Source organism: Bos taurus, chromosome 9 (genome assembly GCF_002263795.3).
Source record: "Bos taurus isolate L1 Dominette 01449 registration number 42190680 breed Hereford chromosome 9, ARS-UCD2.0, whole genome shotgun sequence".
Classification (NCBI taxonomy): domain Eukaryota; kingdom Metazoa; phylum Chordata; class Mammalia; order Artiodactyla; family Bovidae; genus Bos; species Bos taurus.
Genome location: NC_037336.1, coordinates 75,807,084 through 75,816,229, shown reverse-complemented (window position 1 = coordinate 75,816,229; position 9,146 = coordinate 75,807,084). Strand labels below are relative to the sequence as shown.

The following is a 9,146-nucleotide window of genomic DNA, read 5'->3' as shown; positions in this document are numbered from 1 at the left end:
AAAGCCAGATCTGGATATTTTGAAAGACAAATTCCATAAATATCTTCTGAAAAAAGATGATTTCTATACTATTTAATCTGTTCCAAAACATCAGAAATGATAGAAACCTTCTGTTCTGCCCCTAATAGTAAGCCCTGTTAGGATGGGCAGTGTGATAAACAGGAATCCTATTTAGGAGTCAGAGGACCTGTTTTCCAGTCATGCTTGTTCCACTCGTACACTGAGTACTCTCCAGCAGTTTGCCTGGTACCCCCTGTTTTAGAGGCTCACCTGTCAATCAGGAGCTTGACAGATGGCTTATGTCAGCTCTGCCCTTTTATCCCCAGCCCGTCTCAGATTTTCACTATTAGGTTTGCTGTTGCCTCTCCTTCCCCACCTGCAGGCTCTATCCCAGTCCAGGGTCTGAATTCATCCTGACAGAGCAGACCCAGTTCCCTTCTCCCCACCTCTTCAATCCAAGACACATTTCATCTTTATGATGTTCATAGATTCTGGATCAAGAGGAGGAGGCAGGCCTGACCATGAACATCAACATGGTTCCCTAACACTCGAAGCTTCCCCACCTCACCCCAGGGCATTCATGTCATTCTCTGAATAGCTCCAGGATTCTGCTTTTGTTTCTGCCAACCTGAAGTTCTAGCCCAGAGTCTCCCAACCTACTGACTGTGGACACCTGGAAGATTATAGATAGCGGTTGTGAGAAAGTTAGGAATTCTTTTCTATTCCAGCTATTGTTTGTGGATTGATTATCTCATGCACGTATGTGTCATTACTTTTCCAAAAGAACTTGTGTTAATGTTAGTTCAACCAAGAGATAGAAACCACACAGTGATGTAAAGCAGGGGATGTTTATTACAAAGAGTTATTAAACTATGATAGAAGAGTAACTGTAAAGATGTAAAAGGAACTTCAAAGGGCACCATAAGACTAAGAAAGAGGACCCATGGGACGACAACTTGGAAGAAGGGGTTCAGGCCTTGCTGGAGAAGGTGTGTTAGCATCCCACTGGATGTCAGAGAAGGTGCTGTCTGCCAGGATCAGAGCTGGCTCATAGTCATTGGGAAAGCAGGAAGCAATCTCCAGTTAGGGCCTGGGAGAACAGGCAAGGGGATGGGCTTGTGAGGGAATGGGGGGAGGTGCATGTTGTGAACTGAAGGTTTATGTCCCCCTCCTCCCATCCATCGGAGAAGGCAATGGCACCCCCACTCCAGTACTCTTGCCTGGAAAATCCCATGGACGGAGGAGCCTGGAAGGCTGCAGTCCATGGGGTCGCTGAGGGTCGGACACGACTGAGTGACTTCACTTTCACTTTTCACTTATGCATTGGAGAAGGAAATGACAACCCACTCCAGTGTTCTTGCCTGGAGAATCCCAGGGATGGGGGAGCCTGGTGGGCTGCCATCTATGGGGTCGCACAGAGTTGGACATGACTGAAGTGACTTAGCAGCCTCCCATCCATATGGTGAAGCCCAAAGGTGATGGTATTTGGAGGTGAGGCCTTTGGGGGATAATTAGATCTAAGGGTGGAGCCCCATGATGGGATTAGCATCCTTAAAGAGGAAGAGAGTTAGTTCTTTTTCCCTCTTTCTCTGCCAGATGATGGGACATTTAAGAGGAAGTACTTCATTAAGAACCTGACCATGTGGGCACCCTGATCTCAGACTTGTAGTCTCAAGAGCTAAGAGAAATAAATGTTTGTGATTTAAGGCACCCAGTCTGTGTATTCTGTTATAGCAGCTGGAATGGACTTAGACAATGTATTTTAGTGATTCCTAGTTGGTTTTTATCATTATGTGTTTCTCAACTGCTTCCCAGATGATGCAGTGGTAAGAATCCGCCTGCCAATGCAGGAGATGTGGGAGACTCTCCCTGACCCAAGGTTCAATCCTTGGGTTCAATCCTTGGATCAGGTTCATTCCTTGGGTCAGGGAGAACCCCTGGAGGACAACATGGCTACCCATTCCAGTATTCTTGCCTGGAAAATTCTGTGGACAGAGGAGTCCAGTGGGCTACAGTCCAGAGGGTCACAAAGAGTCAGATACAGCTGAGTGACTGAGCACTGATTGACTGATTTCTCAATTAATGGATACAAAGAAGACAACAACAAGCATGGAGAGAGGGGAGTCCCTAAGATATTTTGTGGTTGAGCATGAATCCTTCTCCTTGACAAGGTGAGAATCTGTTGCTCCAGCGAGCTGCCAAACATGAATCCCAGTGATGTCCACCTGGTGACTTGGCTCTAAAATAGTGTCCTTCCTGCCCAGCTGTCAGGTTTCAGTAAATCTATGCTGTTCACTCTAGTGTGAATCATTTGCATAAATTATGAGAGTCTCCTGAGTGCCTTGTGCATCACTTCTTGACCTCTGAGTCCTAGGATGCAATCAGCCTCTGTAAGTACCTGGTCATTCCTCAAACTCTATGTCCATTCAGCTCAAAGTGGCTGTTTGGACTTCTGCCCCTCTCACAAGATAGGACAGTTGGCTTGAGTGAATGAGTGAATCAATGTTCAACCACCTCCTGCACAGTTCTTTTTTATATTTATTTATTTGCACTGGGTCTTAGTTGTGATACTTGGAAACTTTGATCTTCCTGGAGGCATGAGTGATTTTTACTTGTGTTATGCAAGATCTTTTTTGAATTGTGGATTGTGGGATCTAGTTCCCTGACCAGGGATTGAACCCAGGCCCCCCTGCCTTGGGAACATGGAGTCTTAGCCACTGGACCACGAGGGAAGTCCCTCCCGTATAGTTCTGAAGAACTCATACTAAATGTATGTGGAAGCACAGTGGCAGTATAAAGCATTATGATTATTATTGCCAGTAATAGCGTAACTTTTAAATAAAGTTTTCTTTGATTTCAGTAGATTTCATTTGCAAACCAGTGAGATGGATATATATATATATATATATCCACATATATTAGCAGACGGTAAAGAATCCCCCCACAATGCAGGAAACTTGGGTTCGATCCCTGGGTCAGAAAAATACCCTGGAGAAGGAGATGGCAACCCACTCCAGTATTCTTGCCTGGAGAACCCCACAGTCAGAGGATCATGGTGGGCTACAGTCCTTGGGGTCGCAAAGAATTGGACATGACTGAATGACTAAGCACACACTCATACACACACATTCTACTTTTATAACCAAACTCACTTGTAACTAAGCAACTCAAAATTTCTGTGAAGTCTGCCTTAAACATAAGATTCTGTCGTAAGACATTTCTCCCTTACACACCTGCGTCTGAACATTGCAGCCACAGCGCTGTGCACTTTCAAATACCTCGCCATCTGGTCTGGAAGATAACCATCCCACATTGCATCTGAGAACTCTGACCTGAATGCCATTTCCAGGTAATAGGTGAGAGTAGGGGAGAGGAGAGAAGGAGAAAGAATTAAGAGCAAGAGTGAGTTTCATTTCAAATGAAACAAGCAGGTCAGCTGAGAGAGGACTAGTTGGCCCTGCTCACTTTACAGGTTGAAGTTTTACCTTAAACTCAACTTTTCAGTAACAAAAAAAGAAGAAGAAAATTGTGAAACTGGTAATGATTATGCGATACTTGAATTTGGTTCAAATACAGGACAATATAAGTCAGTACAACTCTTGGCTGACACAAATGAGGAGTTATGCTTAAGTGCACAAAAAGTTTCCCATGAGCCACTTGTTTTTGGTTTTAATAAGGCTCCACCTCTTTAAACGAATTGCCAGTAAATTTTTTTGCTAGTTTAATGCTAGAAAACAAATGGGAACCTTGAGGTTTTTCCCCTCAAGATGCCTGTTTCTAAAATCAAGATTATGACAGCCATTTGGGGGATGGGAATATGGAGGAGAGAGAAGACGTCAAAAAAATGTTGGGAGGGGTGGAGTCACAGAAACTCATGGTAAGGAAAGATATTTTTATTGGTGTGTGATATGTATAGCTAAGCAACCTGACAAGCTGATGTAGTGATTCAGGTATACAAATCCTGAGAAGTTATCACAGTAAGCCTCTTAGTATATACTGAGCCCCGAAGATGGACAGAGGGACTGGATGTTGGCAGAGCTCTGTCTAATGATTGATCTGAGAATTTGTGTCTATTGTTCCTTTCACCAAGCCTCCTTGAATTGTAGAGGAAACATGATACTTGCATTTTTAATATTTTTAATGCTCACTAAGAGGTATAGATCCTGTAGGATTATTTTCCAATTGGGATTTCAGTTGCTAAAGTTCCTTTCTCTAACCACAACCTTACAGGTCTTCTCTCCCACTGTCCAAATCTACTCAGCTTGTTTCCTAACCAACCATAGCCCAACACTGGACTCTATGGTCAACTGACTTCTTCCTTTGACTTTCCTGAGCCCATGGATCACCCTCCATCAGCTCTCTCTACATCTCAATCAGTCTATGAAGCCCAGCTATAAGAGGACCAATCCATGTGAAATCCTGGCTCAACAAATACCCAGGCACAACAACATCATTATTCCATGTTGTCCGTCACTCCTCTGCTGCAGGAGTCTCTTCCATGTGCCCCTCATGATAGCTATTTGAGGAGCCTCTGTCTTCAAACTTCCTTCTTCCCACTCCACTGATAATCAAATCACCTGTTTAATTTTTTTTTTTTTTTTACTAAGATGATCCAAGCCAACATGTGTGAGTTTCGTCAGTTAAACTTGTCTTCAATTCAAATGATCTATCCTTACATCATTTTCTTAGTTCTTATTTTCAGATTCAAAGAGGAGAGAGTCTCTTGAGTCCTGGATCAGCAGTTCCCAAATTTGGCTGTATGTTAGAATCAATTAGGAAATATTACATGTTTTGATGCCCAGGCACTCCCAGACCAGTTAAATCAGAAGCTCTGGAGGTGGGATCCAGGCACTGATTGTTTTTAACGCTCCCAAGTGACTCCATGATGCATCCCAGCTTAAGAACCTCAGCTTTGTTTGGTTTCAGATCAACGTTGAAGGGTGTTTTGCACCCATCATTATCCCCCTCCCTTTCCATATCTTTACTCTTCTCCCACCTCTTTTGCTTCTTGCATTCCACCTTTCAAAATTTATAGGTCTCTCAAATTGAGCAAATATTTCCCTTTACCTTGCTGCTTCTCTAGCAATCATGCCTCTTGCCAACTTCTGTTTGCTGTCAAATGTGTGGAAGACTCTCTATACCGTCCATTTATACTTCCTCCCTCATTTTGCTAGTAATCTGAGTTCTAAGTTCTCTACATAAACACTTTTCTGAAGTTAAATATGAACCTAATTTTCTTCCTCCAATTTAAGAGAGACTTGAGACTGTTGACCATCTCTTCCTGAAGTGCTTGATTCTAAAGTGTGTGGAAGTGAAGGTCGCTCAGTTGTGTCCAACTCTTTGTGACCCCATGGACCAGTAGAAAGAGGAGATTCAGATTCTGTAACTCTCTGTGTGATCTTGAACAAGTCATTTCCCCTCTGAACTCAAAACAAGGGGGAGGCATGTCGATTAGACAATGCCCAAGGTCCCTAATATTCAATGGCTTTTGTGTTTGAAGCCGCCAAAGAGACAGAATAGCATGGAGGTTATGAGAAACTTGGGCCTGATAGTCTCTGTCTCAGGGAAGGGAGGGATCACAGGATGGGTCTTTGGGATGTTGGTTATATATGTTTTTTGACCTGTATGTGTGTACGTATGGAATTCTCTAGACCAGAATAGTGGAGTGGGTAGCCAGTTCTCTTCTCCAGGGGATCTTCCCAAACCAGAGATTGAACCCAGGTCTCCCACACTGCAGGCAGATTCTTTACTATGAGCCATAAAACAATGCCTTATCCATCTTCTTTATCCATCAGCCTTATAGTCTTTGTTCTGTCTCTTCTATTCATCACTCTTCTTTTCCTGATTCCCTAAAACAAACATTTTATATATTCATCTAAAGTGCTTAGAATAGTCCCTGGCATATGGTAAGTGCTAGACATCAGTATAAGAAGAGAAAGAGTTTTTGGTACCCTACTTTGTTTTTTCATGCCAAAAAATTCACATCACCCAAGCATAATACAACATCAGACCTCAAAGGCCTGCTTCTGGGTCCTGAAGTTAATGCTTGAGGCCCACAAAGTGAGCCTCCAAAACGGATACAGGATGCTGTGAGGAAGGATCTAGGATTAGAAAACACAGAAGGGAATTCCAGTAGGGGGCAGGGTGGGTAAGAGAGAGGGGCCCATCTGAGGAGCTGCAACTCTCTTTTGACCTCAAGGAGTACGTGTATGTGTGTTTCTGCCAACACTAAATGAACAGCTTTCTAGATAATGGTATCATGATCACAATGGAGAGGTTATGTTCTTGGATACACAAATCTAAAACTGCTGACCTCTCACGTGAGTGAGACTTCTATCCCGATAGTTCACTAGGCATCAAACCTTGGATATCCAGATACCTGCTCAGCATGACATATCTCTTCCCTTTAGAGTCCCTCTGTCCAAAGCTTGGTAATGCCATCGGAAACACCTCTCTTCGAATCACTAAGAAATGAGCTCTTCAGTCATTTCCAACTCCTCACTCTTAAAATTCAAGCTCTAAGGCATACTAAGTGATCTCAACCTAGCTATTTGAATCTCTAATCTTCATTTCCTTATTTGTAAATTCTAGATAATTTTAGCAGCCTCATAAGGGCTGTTGAAAGAATACTGGTACTACTAGTATGACTATTACTAGAAGTGGTATTGGTAATAATCATAGTGGCTAACATTTATTGATCTCTTAGAATTTTTTCACATTTAATCCTCATAACAACTCTATGAAACAGGGCTGTATCTTTTACCTTTAGGTCACAGAATAAGAAAATGAGGATGCTCATTTCAGCAGCACATATACTAAAATTGGAACGATACAGAGAAAACTAGCATGGCCCCTATGCAAATTCATGAAGCATTCCATATTTTTGTATGACTCAGGGAACTCAAACTAGGGCTCTGTAACCACCTAGAGGGGTGGGATGGGGAGGGAGCTGCGAAGGAGTTTCAAGAGGGAGGGGACATACATATACCTATGGCTGATTCATGTTAATGTTTGGCAGAAACACAATACTATAAAGCATTTATCCTTAAATTAAAAATAAATAAACTTGAAAAGAAAAGGAGGCCCCCAGAAGCTCATCCATCTTTTCAGGAAATGTTTACTGAGTGCCAAGTCTGCACCAGATACTTTTCTAAGAGGTTGAGATCCTCCACTGTGTAAGACAGGGTCCTTGATCTTATGTAAGTTACATCCTAATTGGGGACAACAAAATCAGCAAATAAAATAATCATAGGCTGTGAAAAGTCCTGAGAAGTAAACAGTAGAGTCTTGTGTGAGAAAGTAATAGGTGGTTTGGACTACTTTGGATTGATTTTAAAAGGCATACATTTAAAATGGATAACCAACAAGGACCTACTGCATAGCACAGAAAACTCTGCTCAATATTATGTAACAACCTAAATATGAAAGGAATTTGGAAAAGAATAGACACATGTATATGTATAACTGAATCAGCTTGCTGTACATCTGAAACTAGGGCTTCCCAGGTGTCTCAGTGGGTAAAGAATCCGCCTGTAACACAGAAGATGCAAGAGATGTGGGTTTGATCCCTGGAAGATCCCCTGGAGGAGGAAACAACAACCCACTCCAGTATTCTTGCCTGGAGAATCCCATGGACAGAGGAGCCTGGCGGGCTACAGTCCAAGGGTTGAAAAGTGTCGGACACAACTGAAGTGACTTAGCATGTACGCACGCCTGAAAGTAGAAGCACATTGTTAATTAACGATCAGTTCAGTTCAGTCGCTCAGTCGTGTCCAACTGTTTGCGACCCCATGAATCATAGCACGCCAGGCCTCCCTGTCCATCACAAACTCCCGGAGTTCACTCAGACTCACGTCCATCGAGTCAGTGATGCCATCCAGCCATCTCATCCTCTGGTGTCCCCTTCTCCTCCTGCCCTCAATCCCTCCCAGCATCAGAGTCTTTTCCAATGAGTCAGCTCTTCACATGAGATGGCCAAAGTACTGGAGTTTCACCTTCAGCATCATTCCCTCCAAAGAAATCCCAGGGCTGATCTCCTTCATAATGGACTGGTTGGATCTCCTTGCAGTCCAAGGGACTCTCAAGAGTCTTCTCCAACACCACAGTTCAAGAGCATCAATTCTTTGGCACTCAGCCTTCTTCACAGTCCAACTCTCACATCCATACATGACCACAGGAAAAACCATAGCCTTGACTAGATGGACCTTTGTTGGCAAAGCAATGTCTCTGCTTTTGAATATGCTATGTAGGTTGGTCATAACTTTCTTTCCAAGGAGTAAGCGTCTTTTAATTTCATGGCTGCAATTCTAAGTTTAAAAAAGACCTAATGAGTTAAAAAAAGAAAAAATTCCTTTAAAGAAAAAAAAAAAAATGTGTCTCTAACTGGGTGACATTTAAGCTGAGAGGTTCAGGGTGAGAAAGGATTCAACCAAGAAAGGATGGAAGGGAGAGTGCAGAGGCTTCAGGACAAGCAGGAGCTGGAAAGGGAGTAGGGGAGTTAAGGGGAGTGAGGTGGAAAGAGGCCGCAGATGGAAAATGCTCTGCACAATGGCAAGGAAATTTGGAGCTTATTCCATGCAATGGGAAGACTGGATGGAATGAGAATAGTGCAAAGACAAATCTGAATTAAAATTTCAAACATCATTCTAGCTTAGTGTGATGTAAGGCTGGTGAGGGTGCAGAGGTGAACCTGGGAGACCAGCTGGGCAGCTACTGTAAGAGTCAGGGCAGGAGAGGATGGGCGTTGGGCTCGAGGAGCAGGTGGAATGCACACCAGTGAAGAGATGAAGGGGCTGTTTTTGAGACAGAGCCTTTGTGACTTGCTCATGGATGTGGAGGAAAGTGAGGAAAAGGGAGGATTTAAAGAGGTTTCTAGGGACTTCCTTCATGGTCTTGTGGTTAGGATTTTGTCTTCCAATGCAGGAGTGGGGCCGGGGGTTCCATCCCTGCTTGGAGACCTAAGATCCCACGTATCTTGTGGCCATAAAACCAAAACATAAAATGAAGCCATATTTTAACAATAAAGAGTTTATTAATAGCCCATATAAAAAATATCTGTAAAAAGAGGTTTCTAGCTTAAGCCTCTGGGTGAATGCCAGGGCCAGGAACTGAGCTGGGATGATTGGAGTAGAAGCAGGTTTTGAGAA

The 9,146-nt window shown here is 43.2% G+C and overlaps 1 pseudogene; it reads left to right on the top strand.

Annotated features, from left to right (window-relative positions):
- Positions 1–6,791: 6,791 nt before the first annotated feature.
- LOC112448203 (uncharacterized) lies at positions 6,792–6,885 on the top strand (annotated as a pseudogene).
- Positions 6,886–9,146: the final 2,261 nt, after the last annotated feature.